Source organism: Rhipicephalus sanguineus, chromosome 2 (genome assembly GCF_013339695.2).
Source record: "Rhipicephalus sanguineus isolate Rsan-2018 chromosome 2, BIME_Rsan_1.4, whole genome shotgun sequence".
In the NCBI taxonomy this organism is placed as follows: Eukaryota; Metazoa; Arthropoda; class Arachnida; order Ixodida; family Ixodidae; genus Rhipicephalus; species Rhipicephalus sanguineus.
In genome coordinates, this window is record NC_051177.1 from 191,095,665 (window position 1) to 191,122,743 (window position 27,079).

Here is a 27,079-nt window from a genome sequence, read left to right on the forward strand (position 1 = left end):
AAACAAAATATTGATTTGCTCAACATAGGCCATTGCGATTATCTGGAAGTTACCTGCAAGTTAAATGCATGTTTAATTCACGTGTAAACGATGTGTGCTCAATATTTGCGTTCTTATCTGTAAATGGAAATTGGTATGGCATGCAAATTTCAGAGCTCCCCGCGTGTTAGTAAACCACTTAGAGGACCGACGTCACAGCTCAATATTCGGCCGCTCACAAGTGCTTTCAGCTGCCAGAGCTGTCTGCTAGACGTATTGTACTGTTCGACCACCGGCTCGCTTGAAAGGATATTTATATTTAAAAAAAATGTGATGCGGCTCTCACCGAAAAGGCTGCACGTTTGCACTCAATGCGCAACTATTTCCACTGTTTCGTCAAGAAAATATTTTAGAAGCGTTAATATTGGCTGATTGGCAGCAAGAACCCTCTTGCCTTGGATGAAATAACGCCGCGATACGACGGAACATTCTAACAAACTGCTTCCACGCGTTGCGTGGCCCTGAAGATCGTGGTCATCTTTGTTTATTTTAGCAGTGTTACTAGCAAAAGAAGCATTTTCCGGAGCTGCGGATAGGATCCTACGGATAGGATCCTATGAAGCAGCCTTGCAAAGTAAAAAGCAGCCAACATATGACGACCACTTTATATATTCCCGCAAATAACCTCAATGTATCAGCAGTGCTGAAACACAGAATGACTTGAAGTGACGAAGACGTCTTGACAAGACACTTCGCTCTGTAATAACCCGATTTAATTCCCAACCTGATTTTTTCCACCACCAGGCGTTCGTCTTGGTCATGTTCATGTCGACATTATTGGTCCGCTACCAGTTTCCGCGAACCAACGTTACATCCTAACTTGTATAGACCGATTCACCCGCTGGCCGGAAGCAACGCCGCTAAGCAACATCGCTAAAGAATGTGTTGCGCAGACTCTTGTGCACACCTGAATCGCTCGTTACGGCGTGCCACACACCATAACGACAGACCGAGGGAGACAATTCGACTCGTCCCTCTTTCAGGCACTCTCCCGCCTTCTAGGCGTAATACACATACGAACTACAGCTTACCAGCCCAGTTCGAACAACATGGTGGAACGCTTCCAGCGTACACTGAAGGGATCACTGCGTGCGCAAGACTCAACAATTACCTTGACAGAGGGCCTTCCTCTGGTTCTACTAGGTCTTCGCACTGCGTTGAAAGAAGACGCCCAGTTCTCATCCGCAGAGCTGGTTTTCGGCACGACACTTCGCGTACCCGGCGAATTATTTGCCTCGGAAACGACATCAGCGGAGCTACACTATTACGCCGACCGCCTGCGAGCTACTATGGCTACTGTGGTACCACCGCCGTTGCGTCATCATTGCAAGACCGTTTACATGAGCCAATCATTACTCCACACCGGCCATGTCTTTATTCGTGACGATGCTACTCGTGCACCATTGCAAACACCTTACGACTGTCTTTTCAAAGTCCTCAAGCGCGACCCTAACTACTTCACTCTCCTTGTTAGCGGACGCGAAGAGACGATCTCTATAGGGAACCCAAGCTGAAGTTTACGGCGCGACGACAGCGCCGTGCTGCGGCTCTGGAGAGAAGCTCTGGCGCAAGTGGGGGCAGGCGCAGCCGATTCAGCCTGTTTATCGGCAGCGGGAACACGCGCGGGCGCGCGCGTTTCTCAGTCGGTGCGGGGAACTGGGGCGCCGTGCCGACAGCTTGGCACGCTGAACCGAGAGGCTTGCTGTGCGAAGCTGCATTTCCACGTTGGCAGAAGTGACCCCGCGGAAGCGCAAGCGAAGTCCGAAGTATTGATGTGTCGTGGCCTGCCACAACAGTGCAGCAAACACCAAGGCACGCGATTCACGTGTTAAACTGAATCGGTTTGCGGACATGTCGCACGAGAAATAAAGACGACATGCGTGGATCACCGCAGTAAGGAGAATCAAGTATGTTCTAGCTGACAGCGCTGTCTCGCCTTCTGTTTTGGCTGTCTCAGTTCATCGCTTTCGTTCGTTTAGACTACCTGAATCGGTAATTAACGCGACGCATGCACGCAGCGACTACAGCAATGATTACTCGCTGTCTTCTCGCATAGTGAAAGTCCAGTTACGGTTGTAGGTGAAGCAACTCTTGTGTTTTGATTCCCCGTGTTCGTGAGACCTAGCCTTTGTTGTTGAACGTTCACACTCGCTTATACCGTAAGCGTTGCGCGGTTGGTTGAATTCAACTGAACTCGGCACATTTTCCGAAGTTCGGCGCCTGCATTTTACGCGTCGGGAAGGTTGCTTTATCACGCCGGAACGGACGTGCGTCCATTTTCAGAAAACTTTCACATCGTTCTGCAGGTTTGCTTTGTTTTTGTCACTTTAATAGGGTGATATATATTTAAGCCGCTAAATATAACTGGCACTTAATACATGGTTGGCAGCTGCCACCTTGAAGTATCCACCATCTGTCTTTGTGCGATTTTCTAGCCGCGTTCGCGAAGCAGGTTTTATACGCCTGTAAATTCGATGTCCCAATAAAAAGAGAGTACAAGCATGACGCGAGAGCCGAAAAAACGAGGCGAGCAGTGCATCTTGCTTCACAGTCGTTAAAACTCAGCTACCTGCCTCGCGTCCTAATCGGTGGGTGATGCTCCAGCGGCACGGGGGACTTGACTCTAACCTTCTCAGGAAACAGTGCCATGGCCGTATAATTTTTTTTTCGCATGCCGCAAATGTTGTTCACGAAAGTACACGGGTGCTGCTGCAAGCATACCATATCAAAACAACAATCATATGATTCGTAGTCCGCAGCGCAGAACATCGATAGCGTGTACGGCTTCATTTCGGAGTGCATGTTGACCATTACGCATCTTTAACATGACAGAATGAGACTTACCTCGAGGTATACGTTCTACAAGGTGTAATCGCGACTTGGGAAATGCATTTCGCTTTGAGTCGGGCGTCGTTGTCGTCGATCGTCTGCTCTTCAACGTAAACGAAATTGACGATCCTTTCTCCTTTTATCAAGTTCGCTTTTCGGAAGTGTCAGTCAAGCTTGAAGATCTTTATGAAGCCGCACTGCAGGCGGTACATTGTGAGGTGCCGCAAGTGCACCGCGAGAGCTCTGCGCGTGCACGGAAGCGAGCGGCAGCGCGTTCAAGAGAAGGGAAAACTGCGTTGTTTGCTCCCAGTTTCAATTTTTATGCCAGAGATGGCGCTGCCTGTCAAGAGCAGCAGCGCTATTAAGCGATGCTTGGGGAGCCTAAAGCCCCTCCATCGCGTCTGCTGACGCTTTTTTAAGTACCGCCATCTATTGTGTCTACGACGACGCCCGCTTCCTGTTCCGGATCTTCCGGAAAGAAGTTCTTGAGCCACTTCCTTCCGCTTTTTCCTTCCATCTTGTTTCTGCGCACGCACGTGCACACGCGAGAAAGCAAATATTTCATTCTCTGTTTCGAAAGTGTTGTTGTTTTGAGGTTTGTCGTAAACTGTCTGCCGCCGAGCGAGTTTTCGCACGGTGTTTCTGCGTCGCGAGGGCATGGGCGGCCATGGGGCGCATGCATCAACCGGAAAAGCAGCAGAAACATCATGGCGGCACTTCGGCTTCCGCTAGGCGGGGAGCCGGTGTAAAGGGAAAGGGGGAGGACGAGTTGGCGCTACTTAACTTAGCCGGCGGAAAACGCATGGAGGGGTTTTAGGGGAGCCTTTTGGCCGCGAGATCCAGCAGAGCCGCCGCCTGGCGGCTACTGGCTGAAGCGCGCCTAGTGTGGATTGCTCCCTGCGTCGTCTGCTAGCCGCGTCGTGTTTGCATGTGCGCGTACGTCCTGCACGTTCTCAAAGCGCGGTTTGTTCTGTTATGTTAGCGCGCAGTGGCGCACCGACGGGGGGGGGGTGGGGTTTGGGGGTTGTAACCCCCCCCCCCCGTAACTGCTTCACGGTCATTGTCACCGAGAATTCAGCGTACACAATCACGGGCGTTTTAGACGTTGTCATTTCAATTCAAGAGGTGGTCTGAGGTCGATTTTCTCTCATTTACTCCAGAGATGCGTTGTATTCACCCATCTACTCCTAAACTGAAAGAGCGCAAACCGCGTGTTCTGTGTTCACTTCCAGTGAAGCGGCTTTGTACGAAAGAAAATATGCTTTCACGGGTCGTCAGTTTGACCCCTCTTCTTTTCTTGCCCCCTCTGATTATTGCAATAGAGCAAGGAGATATTTCGGAATCTTCGAAACAAGCTATTGTTTTTTTATTTGTTTGATTATCGGGGGAAGTCTAAAAGGGGCTGTGTACAATGATAATGCGCCGCGTGACTTGGCCACAGACGTCGGTGCACAGTGCATGCGACATGAAAAAGTATTACGTATAGCAGCTCATCCAGCTGTGTACGCAGTGCTACATACATGTTTGTCCAGAACAAGAGTTCGCAGTGTTGTTTACCGTTTGTAACGTTATTATCCGGTTCACACGGGCAAACCTAACGCACTTACCTACACATGCAAATTATACCTGGTTCACTGGGACGCTTCTAATGTAATTAGAGATTAAAGGACCCCTGACAGCAAAATTTTTGTTGGTGACTTTTTTACTGTAATTTGTAGCTTTGGGTCTGGTAATCCCTAAGTTAAATCGTCAATGCTCTAGCGTATCGTATAACTAATTGTAGCGTAGTTAATTGTGACCATTTTAGCGTCACTTCAAAACGCCCGCCTAAAAACCACAAGAAACTAGCGACCCATGCGGGGAGCGTCAAAGACCACGTGCACTCAAGCTGTGGTGACGTAGAAAGCGCGGTTTTCAAATCGGGGCCCCGCGCGCGGTAGAGATTGAAAGTATGTGGGTGCCTCGGTATGGGTTAAACCTGTTAAGCGCGTGACCCCTCACGAAAACTACCTCGAGAGCAGCCCGACAACAAAGCGAGAGGGGTGCGGAACAATAGGCCTCACCGGGTGTCAGTCGTCGTATTGTGCATGTGCGCCCCGCAAACGCACGCCGCACGCTTCGACACAGCAAAGAGAGTGAAAGCATGGCTGGCAGTCGGCTCCAAACACACTCAGAGATCGGCGACGTCATTGTTACTAGCGTATCGTCACTCAGGGTGATTTTTGTGCAATGTATCACACCGAACACGTAGCACTAGTGTCGATGTTGCAGGGCAGCCGATTTTTTGTTTTTCTCCTACACTGTTTGACATCGAATTAAAATAACTTCCACGCGACGGATGCCGTTCAAATTTGGCCAAGAATAATTAATTAATTAATATCTGGGGTTTAACGTCCCAAAACCAAGATATGATTATGAGAGACGCCGTAGTGGAGGGCTCCGGAAATTTCGACCACCTGGGGTTCTTTAACGTGCACCTAAATCTAAGTACAAAATTTGGCCAAGAAGACCTATGCATACCAAGCGATCGAATGATGAGCACATCTCAATCTTGAAATTTGATGTCAGTGCTCCTTTAAGATATCAAGTGCCTAAATACCAATAAATTGTCGGTGTCACATGGCTTGATTTGATGACACTAATGGCGCGACGACGAAATTGCGCAATAAATATATGTTGGTTTTGCCTTGAATGTGCAAGTTCTTTCAAATTCTACGTCATAAAACTCATTTTATAGAAATAACAAGCGCTTTCATGTACATTCAATGCCTTACTCGCTATGGAAACGAAATTCGCTTAAGCGTGATTAACATTTCCTGTTGCGATGCCGGTGGCGTTCTCGATACTTTTTCTTAAATCCTTGATATTATAGTGAACACGAATTGTGTCCGTCATGGAGCACCTTTGTTTTCCTCTAAATAGTCAATAATGTACGCTCTCCTTGCCGACAAACAAACAAGCTTTTTTCTTCATATAGATGGGCTCTACAAGACCACGCCCTCTGGATGAAGCTTTTTCATCAAGCGGCCGTGACAAAACACAAAATCAAAATGAAGGCAATCATTCTACGGCAAGCTCTAAAGTATATAGCCACGTGTCACCGCTAAAATGCCCTTTATATTCACGGTCTTACCAATCAGCGCCACTTTTTACGTGCAAACGAGGTCTAACGTTATTCTAATTGGCAGGACCGAACTAAGGTAACTATCGATCCTCCAAAACGAAAAAAAAAGGAGAAAAGCATTTGATGAACTTGGGCCCTTCCAGAGACATATGGTGCGAATCTTCTTTTTCTTGCCTTATCACAATGCATTAATTTTGCTAAATATGCAAACTTTCTCATAAACGTTTCACTATTAGGAACCCTGTGCCCATGTCTGTCGCCATGGCAAATATAACAATGAAACACATCGAGGAACAAGCTCTTATTTCATTGCCGCCACAGTAAAAAATCTTTCACAGATACATCTCAACGACTGTCATTCGAGCGTCAAGAGATCATAACTCACAATTATTCTCTCATCTAAATTTATCGAACGTGTATTCAGTTCACCCTTGAAGACTCCCTGTCATTTTCAGATGCTCTTGTAACTTGCAAATGAAACTGTGCAAACACACCTACACAAGTCGATATTTTCAGTTCACTTTAGACCACCCGAAAATCCGCAATACATCAGTAGTAAAGATATTAATGCGATGAGCCGGAACGCACTGCACCACACAACTTTAGAAAGAAAAACAAGAAAAACGCGATATATTCAGGAAACTCGCCAAGAACGGCTACCCAAAATCTTTTATTCAGGAAGCATTTCGCTTCCAAAAACACAACGACGCAAGCTGAGAAATCCAGTAACAGGTGTCCCCCCATCAACATCACGACAGAAATACATCACTCTCCGCTATCCGTGGTGCCAGCAAAACCATCGCCCGTTTCCGCGGAACGCGAATGGCCCGTCGGCTTGCGCTTTGCCGCCTTTGTGCCATACACACGTGCCGTCCGAACTTCGAAGCCAGTTCGAAACAGCAAACGGTGGCGCGCGCGCGACTTCAAAGCGAAAATACATGTTCGAAAAACCGCCGGCGTACTAGGCTGCCGAAAAAAGAAGGAAAACAAAAACCGGTCTTGTTGACACCCCACCACTTCGAGCGTGTGGCCCGTAGCCGACGATGGGGACGGGCGGTTCGTGAAAATGTTTGCAGCATTACGAACACAATAGCGCGTTCTCTGCCTTCTCCCAAAGATCAGTCACCGGAAGAGCGTACCCAAGCCATCTTCAACGAAACTGCTTGTACTGGCTGCGACGCGAGCTGCATCAGCGGAACTCCCCAAAGAAGCTCCGCACCCCCTTTTACTCCAACTCATTCCCACCGGTCAATCCCTCGCACTCCTCTGTTCTTTGGCCGAAGAGCACTGCCGCCGCCTGCCTCACCCTTTCATACCCACCGAACAAGAAAAGAAGCCCTGTTCATTCCCCCCTTGACCGCTCAAGAAGGAACTGTATGGATTCCGAAAAGCAGGGACAAATGTTCACTCAAAGTTCCAAAGATAAGAGAGCGTCGGCGGGGCTTGCGTTTTCTACAGGCAAATGGTGTCGCCAGCGGGGTGGTCGCGCATTTTTTTTTTTTAACTTTGTTGACAGCGGACGGACGAGGTGCATTGGAGCGGCGAGAAGAAAGGCGACCTCGCACGCGGCGACGCGGCTCGTTCGTCAAAGCGACAGCAAACCTCGGAGGCCGTACAGCTCGAGCACAGGACGATATTCGTTTAAGTACATACACTGTGGTTCTTGCATTTATGAGCAAGCCTTAGAGCAACTAGTGTGTGCGTCGACAGCCATGCCGCAGTACCGCGCGCACGCAGGGACCCCAAGCAAGCACGAATGCTCTACGAAAATCCATACGTTGCAAAGATGGGAGGAGAAGACGACGTGGCAGAATGAATAAATGTTTTCAAGGACGCGTGAGAAGAAAAAAGGGCTTTGGAAAGTGGGAGAATTATATTGGGTTCCACGTTTTCTTTCTCTTTTTTTCAGACAACTCTCGCCCTCTCTCTTTTTACCACTTCTTTTCTGTATGTTGTACATCGGACGGAAGCTACGAAGTCTGATGTGCCCCCATGCACACGTTCAGTTCGCTCGCTAGAACTTGCTTCTGTGTCTGCTGCGCGAATCTGTGTTGAATGAGCTACCACATCGCAGGAATTTCGCTGAAGCGCCAGTCGAACACGATCCTCACCTACTTCCCGAAAAAAGTTCCGTGTTGAGATTCAAGAAATGCAGCGACAGCACCGGAATTCCCGATTGCGGCCAAAAAGGAAGCGATGACTCAGCACTTATCGCCTTCAGATGCGTCAATCGATCAGTCACTTATCACTGAGGATACTTCAGTCGCCGAACCTGTGCACCCGAATGACATGGCAAATCGGTAAGCGTAGCTGCAGTGCAGTTTATCCGTGAGCTGAGAATTGTACCGTACGTGTGCTGCATTGAGCTGTACGTATAACTGTTTAAAATCAATGCCACAAAGCTTATTGTAAATATTTACGATGCACTTTCAGATTTGTAGTTTGGCGAGGCTTGAAGGAAGTATAATATAGGATGTTGTGCACATTGTGCACAAAATTCTTAGTTGCAGAGTTCTTTAACTGCTAAAGTTGCGTATGGGGCTTGTTTGTATGACATTTCCTGATTACTGTGGTAATCGGTCACAAGACACAATAAATGGGGCGCATGAAAGGCACACGGCGCCGGGTGTCCTCGTGTGCCTTTCTTGCGTCCCATTTGTTTGCGCTAACATAGTAATAATTTTTTTAACAGCATTGCGCGACCGCCAGCCGGCCGGCACGTCAGCACCCTTATCACTACCTGGAGCTGAAAAACTAGCAAAAATAAGTATTTGCCAGACATCTTTGTTGGAACCATATTACGCGTTGGTTTATTCAATTTGCCATTTATTTTCTCCGTGTGCTGCTTCACTGAACGGTTTCTTGGCCCTCTCAAGTTTTTCAAGATATTTCTGTAAAACGCTGAAAGATCATCATCATCATCACATTTGATATTATTATTATTATTATTATTATTATTATTATTATTATTATTATTATTATTATTATTATTATTATCAGTAGTAGTAGTATTGTTATTACTATTTGGTATCTCATATTTTATTTGTCGTTGCAATCCTCCAGCCTAAGCAACGAAATGGCGTATTATGCAATGTGCCTGCACCCCCCCCCATTCCACATTCCTGTAGGCTTCTCAGAATTTCAACCCCCCCCCCTGAGAGAATTTCTGGGTGCGCCACTGGGCTCATACGTATACCTAACATGGTGTACAGAACCAAATGGGCTTGCTCGGCTGCATGCGCATTGTAATAGGATCAGTGAGTGCGACTTTCGAGAGGGCTGTTTATTGGTGTCGTACCCTTTGTTCGCCAGAATCATTTCAGTGTTGGTGCCGCTTTCTGGTTCAAACACGTCGTAAAGTGCGCTTGGGATAGTGCCAAAGATAAGGAGTATTAAATAGTGTGAGAATGCCGCGTTTTAGCGACTAGGTGGTAAACAAAAGCGACGCTCATGCACTTTCGCGTTGTTGTTAGGTGTATAACTGCGGCACTGTAGTTCAAGATGCGCTTTGGTTGTGCTTAAGATGTCCTTTTACTGTACGGTCGTGGTCCCACTACAGAGAAATATTTGTATCAAGTGAAGTCTGACACTTCGGTACTCAAACTGTCTCCTAAAAAGAAGACAATGGAATGACACTGCAGTGATAAAAGGGAGTTCCCGCGCAATTTTAACTTTGGGCGAAATTTATGCAGAAACACCCGTGTGCTTAGATTTAGGTACGCTTTGAAGAACCCAGATGTTTAAAATCAATCCCGACGGCGTGCCTTACATTTTTGCCGTATAATGTCACGCAAACCTCATCCTTTTTTTTACATGATCTTGAGCGTTTGTGTGGAGTTGTTATAAATTGATGGAAGGCAGCGGACATGATTAGTTTGAGAAAAAAAAAACCCTTATTCCATAAAATAACCGGACCTTTGTTGCATCACTGTCGTGCACGTAATCAATCGATGAAAAGCCTGTGCTAAACACTCTTACATGCGTATGCGTATTCGCGCGAACAGTGCTATTGAACTCATTGCACAGGAATATGGGCTGCTTTACAAATGAAGAAGAAGTAAACACAAGTAGTTCAGGCGTGCTATAGCAGTGCGTAGTACACAGAACACAAGGTAAACACGTACAGAGAAAACAACAAAAAACGTCGTGTAGTGCGTAAGCGCAGACTGTCACCCAGGGCGAGCATACCTTTCATCGGCAGATTGCGCTTCCCTTACTAGTAATAGTAACGTTGGATGATCTTCGTCCATCGATTCAACAATGAAGAGCGTATATATTACCAGTAAGCTGCAATCAACGCATTTTATTGGTCGACAATCGGCTCAAACAGCTCACAACGATGCGCCGCTGTGTGCATTAGTATACGCGCCGCGGACCGCCTCTCCACACTAACGCGGCGACGGTGCTGCCTCCTACAGGTCGATCTCGCGGCGAATAGACCATTTGAAGCCAGCTCACGAGGACGCTGACAACGCCATCTCACGCAACTAAACCGCTCGACGGCAATGCCTTCATCGCTAGGAGGGGGGGGGGGGGCATGTAATGGTCATCAGACAGGCGATAGCGCTGTAGTGGACAGTGTGCTTCGGTCCGCAGAAAACGACGAAACGACGGAGAAGCTCGGACATCATGGCTGCGACATCAGCTTAGTTACTCCGTAAATAAATGTTTGCTTGCTTCGAATCTTTTGTTCCCACACGAGCACTGTTCGTCACATCAAGTAAATATTTGTCAATATCTGCTTGATTTAAGGGACGCTTTTGAACGTAAATTTTGTCAGCCAATACATTTTTTTTTCAAACCAACAAGATATGTGGGGCTTCCCACAAAAGCAAGGTTTACAGCCTCAGTAATTTAGATGAAATTCAGCGATCGGTGGTTTCTTCCACTTGCTTGCCTGTCCGCTTACTGCGAGTCGCCCAAACGTAATATCGTGCCAGAAACATCTATGTGTTTCCTACGTATAACTTACGTGACAAGCGAATTGAGTCCGAGAAAATTTTCGAACGTGAACAGCGTTTCCTCGTACCATGAAGTAAATTTATGTCACAACCCTTCAAACCGTTCACAGTGCACATTGATAGTCGATGATTTCAATCGCTCGAAGTATACCCGAGCACTTTGATGACGCTAATTTTATTATAACACCATCAGTGCACCGAAAAAACAATAAACTGTTAACGTGTTAGGTCCACGACCTACTATACTCCTGACCTGCCCAGCTAGCGGCGTTCTATGAAGCTGCCTGCGCCGGCACTCATTCCAGACTTCGCCGCTAAGGGGGCGCTCGAGTTACCCCACCTGAGCTTTGGCGGATGCGTGGGTGCACACCAGTGTGCGCTGTACCAGTGCTTTGTTTCAGATTGCTCCTTCGCAGTACTTATAGGTCTGGTCGTATTTTTGACTTGCTGCAACGCCCCTAATGGTAAGAATGATTGCACGGCACTTCAGCCAACATTTCACAGTCTGTGTGCAAAAGAATCAACTGCCCCAACACTGGTGAACATTTCGACCACCGGTAATCACTTTGTTTTGTCGGTTAATGACCGTACCTGTCGGTGAAGAAATTTCAAAAACGTTACTTAGCAAAATCAAATGCATGAGTTCATCAAATTAGTTGTGCAACACGTACGTATAATTTTATATTGATATAACGACGTTTTTGCATGCCCATGATAAACAACAATTAAGAGGAGCCTCACCTTTCAGAAAGACTGCCTTATCCTTTTCTCACGCACAAGCGTCGCTAGAAACTACAGTGCACTGTTATTGCTGAGTTTACTCAATAAAGGCCATTTTTCTCATATTTTCTTTCGTTTTACAGAGTGCATGCCCACGCAAGCATCTCGACTCATCGTGAGCAGACGACCGCGGAGGTGCTGCGTGGTTGGGGTTACTAGCAGCGCCAAAGCCGCAGCGAAAAGGCGCCTAGCGGCAGAAAGAAGCGCCATCATGCGCATGATGGCTTTCTGCTCGCTGGGAAGGCCAGGAGTACTGTAGGTCGTGGTTAGGTCTCAAACCAACAGACCCTAAAGATAACTCGAAATTATCTCCAGTATACAAACGCACGTGCTGCTACATTTTTCTTTCACTTTTTTGGCAGGAAGGATAAGACTGGCGGTCGTAGCCTCTTAGCCTCTTACTTAGATAAAACACATTGTTGCCCTACCTGTGACTGGGTAGAACGAACCAGTCTCCTTTGCCACCGAATATCCGCGCCCGTTATGCTCGAGGCTATCTGAAAAACAAAACAACGAGAACGCACGAGATTGTGCGCTCGCAATTAAGACTACCGCAAATTAGCACGAGGCAAAAGTCACAACTAGATTTTGCAAGGGGGCACTGTGACACGCATGAGCCACCACACATTTTCTGTGTATGCGCAGCAGCGGGAAAGAGTCGTAGGCCGAACTAATTGCTAAGAAACTATCAGGGTGTGCTGCGCACTTCACTTCCTCCTTCCCGAACCCCAAAGGTGCTGAGCCATGCCCCCACGGCGGAAGGCAGAAAATAGTGTGATTTTAATTTCCTCTTCTTTGCCGACAGTCTCTCTCCCTTCCGTTAAGATAACTTTTTGTTGGGTGAGTTGGTGGACGCTCATAATTACTTTTAGGGCGCGAAAGAACGTAGACACAAGAAAGGACACGGGACAGAGCGCCACTAACGAATGTTAGCGGTGCTCTGTCCCGTGTCCTTTCTTGTGTTCGTGTTCACTGGCGCCTTAAAAGCAATTATCTCTCTCTTTGGATTCTTGGGACGCAGATCCGAGTCCTGCCTCGCCAAGAATTTCTCTTTTTCTCTACCTTTCTTGCTATTTCTTTCTCTCTCTCTCTCTCTCTCTCTCTCTATACTCGTTCACTCGCGCATCATAGTTATTGCATCCCACGTTGGACAAATCAGCGCACGTGCTCTGGGAGCGAAGTGCGACGCGATTCCACAGTGCGTTCCTCTGTTCAATCAGACAGTTGTTCTGTGTCGACACTGTGAAAAAACGACTACAGAAATCGTAGAGGCGTCAGAGATAGCTGGAGCAGGTAACAGATGTGTCAGCACTCCGTCTGCCCTTTCTTCTGTGAAAGGGCATGAATTCTTGGCATAGACACGTATCCACCACCTTCTTTCTTTTCTTTATTGCAGCTTCAAAGGGTGCTTATATATGCTCTGTTTCTGCAATAAAACGTCACTTGATAGTGGAGCACTTGCCCTCGTCTCTTTCTTGCCCCGTGATCTTTATTTGCGCAATGGTGTCTGAAGAACGATGAACAACCAACACGCCCAAACGTTCTCCCTTCAGAAGAGGAAAAAGTGCAAGGCGATGCAGAGGATGAAGAGCGTGCGTGCCTGTTCATTATGATGATAATTTTCTGTATACTGCACATGGCTAACCTGGGCCATAACAGCTCTGCTGTAAAAGTTATTCGACGAAGGATTCGCAGCCTCTCAGTTTTCACTGATCAAACTCTATCATTTCCTTGCATAAATTATCAAATCCTTTTTGCCAAGGTCAAGGAAGCGGCATTTGCTTTCCTGCCCTTGCCCAACAAAAAAGCCACTGATGTAAGAGTCTTCAAGTTCTTCCTTTTGCAAATGCTTACTCTCTACATCGGATCACTAGTATCTCTGTACCCTGAAGGGCTGTTCGGTGGCTGCATCTGTTTGTAATTTATACTAATGATTTACCTTATTGTCTTTCTACAGCAAATACATTCACCACACTCGTAATACCACTACATGTTCTGCAATTTTTGTCAAACTCTGATTGTTCGGAACATTTCGTACCTCTGTTCAAAGGTATTTTTAGGGCTAAGGAAAGTTGTAGAAAAACGAATTCGCAATGATCTAGATGTAGATACGTTGAACACCTACTTAACCGCGTCTGTTGCACCAAAGGGCCTCCGCATCATGGTAAAACCTGCTCTTTATAACATGTCTCAGCGCAATATCGACAGGTGGGACAACATATTAAGAGATGCTTCCCTGCAACTCATCCAAGTTGCCCTTGATCACTATCGTTTTTCCAGCAAAATATTCATGAACCAAGAAAATCAAATTTCCGCCAGTTTAAACCTGTCGTCTAATCAATCCGCCGCGCTAGAGGCATTCGCATCTAAAAAGCGTACTGAAATTAACGCCTTAAAAGCCAAGAAACTGTCCCTTGATGGTGTGTTGTGCCCTTCTGGAAGCCAGAACGACACATGCGATCCTGTCCTTTTACAAACGAAACCTGTAGTTCCTTACCCCGACACTTTGTCACCTTCTATTGAGAAATGTTCCGTTCGAGAGCGGAATAATATAGTAAATATTTCGGACATTGTACTAACAGCTGATGAGTGTAGCGTTCTGCGCCGTGGTCTTAATTTCTGTCCAGCCACAGGCGGACACAGTGAATTTCAACTACTTAAAGACTTAGATAATTTTGCCCGCAACTTACGCCTGCGCGAGTTCTTTCATGACCGACTCAATACAAACGATTCGAAAAGCGCATTACCTTCCGGCAAACGTTGGGTCCCTCCTTCACAACGCGACAGATGCTTGGATATGTACATCAAAGCAGTACAACGAGATGTACTGCAAGCGTATCAAAACCAAAAACCCTTCCGCCGCAACCTGTCCGCCAGGGAAATGAAAGGACTAGATGCTCTGTCCTCTCGCAACGACGTCGTCATAAAGCCTGCAGACAAAGGTGGTGCCGTTTTCGTAATGAACAAGTCCGATTATACAGCAGAGGCCCAAATACAGCTTGCCGATGCGACGTTTTACAAACACCTGGACCATGATCCCACAGAACATACAAATCTCTTGTCCAAAGCACTTTGCTAGATCTTGTCAAAAACAAAAAGGTGCCTGACAATGTAATTCAGTCTCTCATTCCCCTAAGTCCGATCCCAGGTCGTTTTTACCTTTTGCCTAAGATACATAAAATAAACAACCCCGGCCGTCCCATTATTTCTGGTATAGGTACTGTCACAGAAAACTTGTCCAGCTACGTTGATTCTGTGATTAGTATCCCACCATCACTTCCGTCTTACGTAAGGGACACTACCGACATTGTGTCAGGTATAAGTGATCTCACAATTCCTCAAGGTTCTCTTTTGGTCACACTTGATGTGGCGTCCTTATACACTAACATCCCTCATGCACACGGAATCGCGGCTGTCGCCAAGTCCTACGAAGTAGTATCAACCGATAAACTTATCGGTAGCAACATATTGGCGACACTGCTAAGGCTTATTTTAGAGCTAAATAACTTCCAATTTGAAGACAAGCACTACGTCCAGGTTAGTGGCACGTCAATGGGTACGAGGATTGGACCCAACTACGCCTATATATTTATCGGCCAAGCTTGAAAGTAAATTTTTGCAATCCCGGGAGCTAAAACCTTTTTATTATAAACGTTACATTGATGATATTTTTCTTATTTGGCCACACGGTGAACAGGAGTTGCTTTCCTTCATATCTGACTTTAACGATGCTCACCCATCAATATCATTTTCGCACTCGTATTCTGCATCTACTATTAACTTCCTGGATGTCAGCATTTCAGCAGTAAATGATAAGCTGTCCAATGCCCTCTACAGGAAGCCGACAGACCGGTATCAGTATTTGCACTTTGATAGTAGCCACGTGAAACATTGCAAGACTAGCGTTCCTTATAGTCGCCTTGCGCTTCAAAAGAATCTGTTCCGAACAATCAGAGTTTGACAAAGATTGCAGAACACTAAAAGACGCTCTGGTCAAACAAAATTAACCCATCACAATTAATTGACGACGCAATAAAACGCGCTGATATACATGATCGTAAAACGTTGTTGTGCACGACAAAGAAATCGACGCCCTCATCCCAGACAAACCTTGTCCTCACCCATTCGGCGTCAGTTCCGCGTGCTTCTGATGTGCTACGGAAACACCATAGTATTTTAATGCAAAGCGAACGCCTCAGAACCATTTTTGCAGAACCGCCTAAAGCAGTGCATCGCAAGGCTAAAAACATCCGAGACATACTAGCAGCATCATCATCGAAAACAGACTGTCCTGACACGATCGGATGCCATCCTTGCCGAAAACCGCGATGTAAAGTATGCCCATACATGCGCACATCGCGGCAAGTCACTAGCACAGGTTCGAACTTTTCTTTAAATATCAAAGGCAATTTCGATTGTGACACTAAAACGTAATATACATGATCAAATGCGTGCTATGCAAAAAACAGTACATTGGGCAAACAGAAGGGCCTTTTAGACTGCGTTTTAACAATCATAAATCTCATGCTAACACCTTGCCCCACCTGCCCATTTCAAGACACGTGCACCTCCCCGACCACTCTTTTGAAAATCTACAAGTCACATTATTCGAATCTAATTTCCGCACAAATTGTGATAGAGAAGCCCGTGAATCATTCCTCATCTATAAGTTCGATGCCGTCGCGTCTGGTCTAAATGAAAACGTAGGAAGACTGAGTTGCCTATCTGTGTAATCTGTATCACCTTGTCTAGTTACTGCGAGTTGCTCAGTATATCGTTTGTATCGGTTTGTTACGCAGCACTTATTCGACAGCGTTTTGCGTATTGCTCTTTCTCAGGTTATCTTTAAATATTTGTTTCTTTTTGCACCTTGCTTATTACCGGCCGTGCTCTAGGCCATGTTATGCGTTTCATATTTCGTACTTATAAACCACGTGCTCGCTAAATGCAATCTTTTTACACATGTATCAGGTGCACTTCAAAGCGAGTGACATGCATTTTTTAGCCAATATATCGCCTTTCATGTCAGTTTCATATCTTCTTCTTTCTGATATGCACATGTATATAAACTGCACTCATGCCATGCATGGTATTCTGATGAAGACCGGACCCGCGGCTGAAACGTCAATAAATCGCTTCGTACGCGTGTCTGTTTCACTGCGTACATTTACCGGACCCAGAGTCATCTTTTCTCGACATATATATATATATATATACATATATATATATATATATATATATATATATATATATATATATATATATATATATATATATATATATATATATATATATATATATATATATATACGAATATGACGCCGACGGCAAGAACCATCTGAGAGTGTACATATAATTGAATAAAATGACAGGCGCGACTGTAAAAGAGAAGAATAGAGTGGGGAACAAAGATGGACGACCGACATTCTAGCTGACCTTAAGAACAAAGAATGGACCTGGGCAAGTTGCGCAAAAGACAGACAACCGACGGCCATTGAGAGCGATGGAATGTATGCTAGGGGATGGGAAGCGTAGTCAATGACGGAACAGCGTTAAAAGGAGAGATGAACTTTATATGTATAGGAGACACAAAAGTGAATCCGATCGCACAACATGTCGTAAATCGGAGAGGTCATTGGGTGAGGCTTGTTTCCTGCAGTTGGCATAAAATTGACAAAAGATGACGATGAGTGCGCGGCCGTATTTGCGAAAGAAGTTAAACTCAGCGATGTCTGATGCTGTAAAATTTAGGACTCAAACCCATGCGCATCGAAATGCGGATATCGTTGATATTTATTGCGCGATTACTTCCAGCGTGTAAAGAAAATCCAAGCGGCCAGCATGGCTTCCAAAGCAACGTCGAGCAGCGCCACTGCTCTTATCGCAACTAGGGGCATCTAAGGCCATAACACTGCCGGCCCCACTTCCGCGCACGCGCAGAGCTCTCGGATTGCATCTGTAGTGCGTCAGAATGTAGCTATGACTGACCAGCAATGCTCCGTGCCGAATGAGTAGCGCATGCGCGCACACGTCTTTCCTGCCGCCGCTGGCAAATCAGGTGACAAACCGCCTTCGCGGGCTGTGTCTGCCCCCAGTAACGCATAGCTCAGCCGCCCGAACGTCGCGCCCAAACTTGAGCTTGGGTTCCCTATAACAAAGCATGCCAACACTACGCAGCACGTGGCCACCGCTCTCCCCTGAAGTAGTCTGTGGGCGTTGAGTCTATATGAAATCAGCTACCGCTTGCTGCGTTGTGCGGAAGAAATTGCGAAGGGCACAGTAACTGGCTTCTCGTTGTTTTGGCACGATAAATTACATTCGCTGGTGCATGAAGTTCAGAGATGTCTTGCTCACATTGTCACAGAAAACGTCACTCCACATCGCCGGTGTTTTGCATTTTCAACAAGCGCTGTAGAGGTCTTTTACTACTTCGACGTCTCATTCAGCTTAGCAAACCACGCTCCCATACTGCTGTGTTTACGTTCCCTCTACTGCGGTGCAGATATCACTGGCGATGCCTGATGTTCGGGCAGTTCACCTCTCAGTCTGTACTTCATCAAAATTTTCATTCGAAACACGAGGTTATGCGGGGCACATGGCCTGCATTTGTAGGAGCCTGTTCTAACGACTGGGTGCAGGCGAAAATGCTTTAGGCCCGTGCGCTTAGATTTAGGCGCACGTTAAAGAACCCCAGGTGGTCGAAATTTTCGGAGCCCTCCACTACGGCATCCCTCATAATCATATCGTGTATTGGGGACGTTCGACCACAACAGTTATTATTTTATGTTCTAAAGATTGACATGGCCTTGAAGGCCATGTCATGACCAGATATTAAGAAAAGATGACCGGAACTCCGCATCGCGTGTCCATGGAAATATCGGGGCTTCAGTGTTCATGTAGCGCATCGCGAAGCGTCGTTGTTCTGATTGATATGACAGTTGTATATGCATGCACTCATTGAGAAAAGGAAAAATATATAAGAAGCGGTAATGACGTCACGTAAGTAGCTTAGACAACCAAACCACCTCCGTTGTGTTCTGCAGCCTGTCCACGCGTTGGTGCACAGGTGAGATTTGGCCCACATGCTTGTTGGATAATTTCCTTATTGTTCGGTTCATGGCAATCTTCATTGGAGGCTGTCTCATGGTGGCATGACCGAGCTGGCAGCTTCAGACCGATGATTCGTCGCTCTGCATTGTTTCGTCCCATTGTTATTAACAAATACTGCTATTCCACTTAGATTTCCGTGATAGTATCCTTTGACAGTTCAGTGTTAACGTCAGCTCATTGGTATTTCCGAGATACATTGGTTTCCTTGCCCATTTGCCTTGGCAAAAAAAAAAACAAATGACTTAATGCCTGGCCTCCGAAACAATGCAACGTGCGCGACGGCATTCGTGCCCAAAGGCCATAATTTGCCGCCATTACATAGACCGTGAATGCACGGTAGCGGATCCCACTGAATTCCCCCCGCACCCAACCCATGAGCAGTTTCGCTGCATGAATGTATGAATCGTGATGTGCACGCGGGTACGTAAACAGCCTGAATGTCATGTATCGCTGTTTCTGTATACGGTAGCGGACGGCGCGTGGCGACGTCAGATGTGGGGAGGTGGTTTGACAACCTAAACGAGAATTCAAAGGTGTTAAAGGGGATCTGCAATGCTTTTTTGTAAATATCAAACGTTGGAGATTTGCATTCATCATCCGTCATCATATCCGGAGTTTTATGTGCCAGAAATACAAAGTGGTTAGGAGACATGCCGTAGTGGAGGGCTCCGGATAATCTCGACCACCCTGGGACTCTTTCGCATGCACTGACACCGCGCAGTACACGGGCTTCAGCGATGTGTCGCTTGGCTCGTGTGAAAATGTGAGAAAATGCCATTGTACTTTATGCAGCAGAAAATTTATACTGTCCCGTCAAAAGAACAATCACATGAGGCTTGCTGTCAGTTTCGCACTATCATCCGATCGACGTGGCAAGCGAATGCGTCCGGTGTGAGGCTGCGCACGTAATCTTTCTACATGCCGATTTCGCCCACGTCTGGACCGAACCTGGTGCAGCGGCCTGCATGGCTAAAAATATCAAAGAAAAAAAAACACGAAGCGCAGAAAGCCGTGACTTTCGGCGATGTGACTTTTGGGGCGGCGTGTCGCCCCTTGCCATCCCGTATTTTGTATATTTCACTGCTCTCGTGGTGACAAAAGTACATAATATGCGCTCGTTTCTCGCGACAACTCTGCGTACACTTGCGGAATTAGAAAAGTGTTTCTGTTTGAAAAGTTGGTTGATTTGTGGAGTTTAACATCTCAAAGCAACTCAGGCTATGACAGACGACGTAGTCTTAGGATAGTTTCGGCCACGAGGAGTTTCTTAAGATGCACGGAAATTTCACAGTAGACGGGGCTGTGAAGCCTTCTGCCGCCATAGAAATGTGACCACCGCGAACGAAATCGAAACCGCGATCTTAGACTCAGCAGCCGAGCACCGCAACCGCCGGCTCACCGCGGCCGTGTTTCCGGCGAGAAATTCGTAAGGGAACAAAGTTCAATAATACGGACAATATACTACTACCACAATGGCGTATTATCTCTGCATTCAGATTCAAGCAATTCGCTGAACGAAATTTGTCGGTATTTGGTTACTCTTCACACTTAAATAGGATTTATCTCACGCTGAATTCTTGGTACACCGTGAACTCTCACTCAGCAGTGCAGAAATTAATAATGCGAGTTTCTAATGCAACGGCCATTTGTTACCCGGCCGATGAACGGCCAGTCTAGGACTGCAAACCAACGGTCGGCGCTCTTCAGCCTAGGAAGGCCTGGTGTACGACATCTGACATTGATCGCTGTGGAATGGTTCGATTTCCAGCGTAATCAATAATATAGGAAAGTAGCAAGGAAGGAAAAATTCATAACTCACAGGCCATGGCGCTGCGAATGGTTCTTCTCCTTCTTCTTCACCGATGTAATGGTGGCTGACATTTTGTACCTCCTTGAACCCAAAATAGGCGAAGACGTGGGTGGATTATTCAATTAGACACTTTAACTTAATGTTATTTGGCGGCTATAGTTAAATAAACAAATAAAATAATGAACTATGAAATTGAGATAAATATATGTTAGTAAATTTGAAGTGGCAGTTTTGGAATATTCAAAAATCGACAGAATTTAGCGAGGTATTCTTTTAGACTATAAGACATTCCTACCTAGCAAACCGAACATCTATGTAGCCATTTCCCTGAGTAGAGGTCCCAAAGGAAAAAATACTCGCTTCTGTTTATTCGAGGACTAGCTTTAAAAGAGGCGGTACGTATTGTATTCATTTTCTTAGAATCGTGAAACGACCACAGTATAACAACAAGTAATGGGTCGTTTCCTCCTGACTGCAGAGCGACAGAAAGAAGGCCTACTGGACATCGTGGTTGTCCTCTATCAGTACCTGCCACATTATCGGTGATCCCATGGAAAGAAGCCGTCCTTGGAACTGTGGTGATGGCGGCCCTCCCGTAGGGTTGTCTCAAGTGGACCTTTTAGGTTTTGGTACTCATAGGTCAGATAAAAGCCTTAATATTATTGAAACCATGTGATTGCATTTACATGTTACTGCATTATAAATACAGCAATATAAATCCATCGTTGCCGGAGCATTTTATGGGGGCGCCACTTACGTATGGGCGCGCTTTTTGAAAGTTCGCAAGCTCCAACTAGGCGCTCGTCGCTCAACTCTCTTCAGACGCCGAAATTGACTGTGCTTGCGATATTTGGCATAAGGGTGAATCTGCTAAATGTTTTCGTCGGTCAGAATGTGTTGCTTCTTTCAACGTATTGACTCTTACCATACGCAATTGGCGCCACTACAGACGATGGCTTTTTCACGAAGTTTGGTAATGAGAATGATTGCAATTATTAGTTTAGGGAAGCCATGCCCCCTCTACGAGTAATATCCTACGAAACTGGCATTTAGCGAATAATATTGTAGATGAATATCAAAGAAATCAAACGTCTAATGTATATGAAAGAAACATGCACTAAAATAAATATGAATAATGTATTCTGAGTTAGTCGGACATGCATGCCGACATGAAAAAAAAAAGTAAATAGTCACTCAACGTAATGCAGTAACACTAAATATAAGCTGACTTGTAGCCATGAGTTGGGCGGCAGTACGGGACGAAAGATGAAAATTAAGCAGATCTTTTGTGAACATGGTACATAATAAAGCGGTCATATTCTTTGTAAAAGAAAAAAAACTGCGGAAAAGGAGAAGAACGTTGAGCGAAAGAACACACGGGACGAACGTATGGGTACCAGGTCATCGAGGCATATTTTTAAACGAGATGGCTGATGCTCTTGCGGGATGGTCTCTAAATGGTCCTGTAATGAACATTGTGCCTGATACAGCTTTTATTACTGAAGCCCGATTCCGCAAACGTTCATTACTTCAAGATTCCATGATTATTAAATTACCAGTTCAAGAATATGGTCATCTTTCTTTTGCTTGCGATAATTAATGGTGTCCCAAGGGCAAATTGGAAGTGTCTTTTGCAAAATTTCGATGCTCTATACCTCCTCTTAATTTTTAGATGCGAAGTATCTTAAGGCGGAGCTCAATCCGGTGGTGGTGGTGGTGGTGGTGTGCGGCGTGACCACCCTTACTGCGCATGCACACACACTCTCCACACACCTCCTCTCCACTTTCTCTCTCCCCTTCCCCTCTCCCCTCCCCCTTTCCACTCTTCCTCTGAAACGCGGGCTAGACATGCCGAAATTCTCTCTTGCGCAACGCCGCGATGAGCTCGAGCGCATGCGCGGACCCTCCCCTTCTCTCTCCTCTCCTACGCTGCCCCCCTCTCGCCCGCCTGTCGACCGCGTTCCCCGCTCGCCCTGTGAGAATTAACGGCCAGGCTAGATGGAAGATACGACGCGCGTAGCGTCCCTCTTCGCGTTCCACGACCGGAGGTCGGTAGTATGCCCAACAAACGCCAACGGAACGCGATCGTGCAAGTGCTCCGGCTTCGCATCGCCTCATGGTCCCCTTTAGCGGGAGATGGTGTAATTTTCATTTATACAGGTCTGGTCTGGTGCCATATCCTCTATGACTTTACAGTCAAGAACCTGAAAACATAGATGACTTTTTACTTACCGTCGTTTCACTAGCCACAGGAAAAGCTTTTCGTAATGTTATTCAGAAACCTAAGAATTAATCTGAACTCTGAAGAAAATGTTACGGGGAAAATACAATACTGAGTCAGTATCAAGCCACAGCACAGCTCACAACACAACGTCGACTTCTTCACCTCTTTTTTTAGCTCCCTTTTCAGGGTATATCCCACTATGCCCTCTTAGCGTAGGTAAAACCACGCAACACAACCCCCGGCGGCAAAAGCGCCGACCCGGCGCGTCTATGGGACCACAGCAGAAGGTTGTGGTAACGCTTGAGCCTGGATACGTGGACGACGTCACGGGATAACAGAGGAGAAGAGTTTGTAGGATTGGCCGGGACAATTTCGTATGTAACGTCTGTCACTTGTTGAAGCACGCGGTATGGCCCCGTGTATCGAGAAAGTAGCTTCTCAGAGAGACCGGCACGTCGCGTTGGGGACCAGAGAAGAACGAGGGAACCCGTTGGAAAACGTTGGTCACGATGCCGCTCGTCGTAACGGTGCTTCTGTGTTTCTTGAGAAGCCGTCAATCTGTTGCGGGCAAGCTGACGGGCGTGGTCAGCGCGGGCAATAGCGTCGCGTGCGTATTCCGTGGTCGACTCTGCAGCAGCCGGAAGGGAAGTATCCAATGGCAACGTTGGTTCGCGTCCAAACAAATGGCAGGGCTCGCGTGATTGCGTAGCGGGTCGCGTAATCGGTAGCAACTGCAACCCACTTGTTTCCTGTAGTTGATGTTGGAAAGGGACCGAGAAGGTCCAAACCGACTCGGAAGAAGGGCTCCGGTGGGATGTCGATAGGCTGAAGATACCCAGCAGGAAGTCCCGACGGCTTCTTGCGGCGCTGACAAACTTCGCAGGCGTTGACATAACGCCGCACAGAGCGTGCAAGGCCAGGCCAGTAGAAGCGGCGGCGCACACGGTCTTACGTGCGAGAAACGCCAAGGTGACCAGAGGTTGGGGCGTCATGAAGCTCGTGGAGGACTGTGGAACGCAGGTGCTTTGGTACAACCGGCAGTAGAGCGGGCCCGGCGGGTGAAAAATTACGCCGATATAAGGTGTCATCTTTGAAGGCAAACATGCGTACAGAGGCGTCGTGCGGGGAGGATCGCAGCCGTTGCATTATTTGACTGATATGCGGATCCCGACGCTGCTCGTCGCCGAGGCGAAGCAGCTGGGAGAGGGAAAATACGCAGTCGATCGAGGCAGTGCTCGTAGAGGGCCGGTCAGCCACAGGGTAGTGGGATAGGCAATCCGCATCTTGGTGCAGTTTTCCACTCTTGTACCCGACCGTGTAGGTATACTCCTGCAAACGGAATGCCCAGCGAGCGAGACGGCCTGTGGGATCTTTCAAAGAGGCGAGCCAACAAAGGGCGTGTTGGTCGGTGAGCACTGTAAACTGACGGCCGTATAAACAAGGGCGAAATTTCGCAACTGCCCATACCAGAGCGAGGCATTCGCGCTCCGTGATTGAATAATTGCGCTCCGAAGTGGACAGCAGCCTGCTAGCATAAGCTATCACGTGATTGTGCCCACGTTGTCGCTGGTCCAACACAGCGCCGATTCCGTAACAACTGGCGTCAGTGCGGACTTCGGTTGGCGCGTTAGGGTCGAAGTGGGCCAGAACAGGGGAAGATGTGAGCAGTGTGACAAGCTTGGAGAAAGCTGCTGCTTGCGAGGGACCCCAGTTAAAGGGCGTGTCTTGTTTGAGCAGGTCCGTGAGAGGTCTAGCAATTTCGGCGAAGTCTTTGACAAACCGCCGAAAGTAGGAGCAGAGTTCCACAAAGCTGCGAACATCTTTGGCGGTTTTCGGCACAGGGAAGTCCTTCACGGCTCGAATTTTTTTCCGGATCAGGTTGTACGCCGGAGGCATCAACAATATGCCCAAGGATCGTAATGCGGCGACGACCGAACCGACACTTGGAAGAATTAAGCTGAAGTCCGGCGAGACGGAACACTTCAAGAATTGCTGAGAGTCTCTCAAGGTGCGTTTCGAACGTGGGCGAAAACACAATTACGTCGTCTAAATAACATAGACACGTAGACCACTTGAATCCGTGAAGGAGAGAATCCATCATTCGTTCGAATGTGGCTGGGGCATTACATAGGCCGAAAGGCATGACCTTGAACTGGTAAAGGCCGTCGGGTGTTACAAAGGCCGTCTTCTCTCGGTCCACGGGATCCACAGCGATCTGCCAATATCGGGAACGGAGGTCGATGGAAGAGAAGTACGCGGCACCATGCAGGCAATCAAGGGCGTCGTCAATTCGAGGTAGAGGGTAGGCGTCTTTCCTTGTGATGTTGTTGAGATGGCGATAGTCCACACAAAAGCGCCACGATCCGTCCTTCTTTTTAACTAACACTACCGGAGACGCCCAGGGACTGGAGGACGGCTCTATAATGTCCTTCGCTAGCATCTTATTTACCTCCTGTTGGATGACGCTCCGCTCAGACGCAGACACTCTGTAGGGGCGGCGGTGAACAGGGTTGGTATCACCTGTGTGTATGCGATGCTGGACAACGGAAGTCTGCCCTAGAGGTCGGTCACCGAAATCAAAAATGTCCTGGTAGGACCCGAGAACGCGCTGGAGGGCTTCAACGGGTTCAGGCGGAAGGTCAGCGGCGATCATCTTAACAATTTGACGGCTGCCACAATTGGTTGTCGGTGGCGTCCGCTGCGTAGGAACAGCGGCATCCAAGGCGAAAGCTTCGACCGGTGAATCTAGTAGCGAACAAAGGTGGGCTACGGAAATGCCTTGTGGGAGCACTTGATTTACGAAGCCGAAATTTACCACTGGTAGCCAGGTTCTGTTAGCCGTGATGCTGAGAACCGTATAGGGAACAGCAACACAATGCGTGAGCAGCAAGTCGGGAAGAGGCGCAGCGTAGTAGTAACCGTCTGGCACAGCTGGTGAGCACCACATATCGACGTACGTAACAGATTGCTGGGGCAGATGAATAAAGTCGCTGCAATTTAATCGGCACGAATGTTGGGACGGGGGGTCACTGAGTTGTGGCAGTTCAAGGCGCAGCACACCGTCGGAGCAATAAAAAAAATTACACCATCTCCCGCTAAAGGGGACCATGAGGCGATGCGAAGCCGGAGCACTTGCACGATCGCGTTTCGTTGGCGTTCGTTGGGCATGCTACCGACCTCGCGTCGTGGAACGCGAAGAGGGACGCTACGCGCGTCGTATCTTCCATCTAGCCCGGCCGTTAATTCTCACAGGGCGAGCGGGGAACGCGGTCGACAGGCGGGCGAGAGGGGGGCAGCGTAGGAGAGGATGGAGAAGGGGAGGGGACGCGTATGCGCTCGAGCTCATCGCGGCGTTGCGCAGGAGAGAATTTCGGAATGTCTAGCCCGCGTTTCAGTGTAAGAGTGGAAAGGGGGAGGATAGAGGGGTATGGGAGAGGGGGAGGGGAGAGGGAAAGTGGAGAGAGGAAGGGGAGAGTGAAAGTGGAGAGAGGAAGGTGAGAGGGAAAGTGGAGAGGGGAAGGGGAGAGGGTGAGTGGAGAGGAGGTGTGTGGAGAGGGTATGTGCATGCGCAGTAAGGGTGGTCACGCCGCACACCACCACCACCACCACCACCACCGGATTGAGCTCCGCCTTAAGATACTTCGCATCTAATAAGCGCAGAGTTGGTTGCCAGAAAATCCAGCCAAGTATGAGGTCGTGGGCAACGTTACTAGAACAAACTCAGTTTCAAAGCTCCGTATCTCCGCCAATGGAGGAGGATGGTCCGAACGGCGGTCGCGAGAACTAGCGGCGCTGCAGTTCCGTCTTGCGTCACTATCGGCGCGTCGCCTGCTGCCACGGCTGGGGTGCAATCGCGGAACGATGCTATTCCCGATTCCAATGCCATATTCTATGCTATTCTTATCATCCACCACTCGGGGCTGGCTGATCGCGTTGATAACTCGGACGGACCGTCGATCTGACCAATGGCCAAGCGCGAAAAGCACGAAAAGCATTGGAATAAAAAATAGAATCGTTCCGCGATAGCATCCCTGCGGTCCGCCGCGCAGTTGCTCGCGGCAACTGCGCGGCAACTTTCTTATTGTACTAGTTAGGTGGATACGTAGGTGGATATGCATAAGGTCGTCTGTATGTATTGGCCCGCGTGCGTTGTTCATTGATTGGCTAAGACTCAATGTTCGGTCTATATTGCCACGCCCACT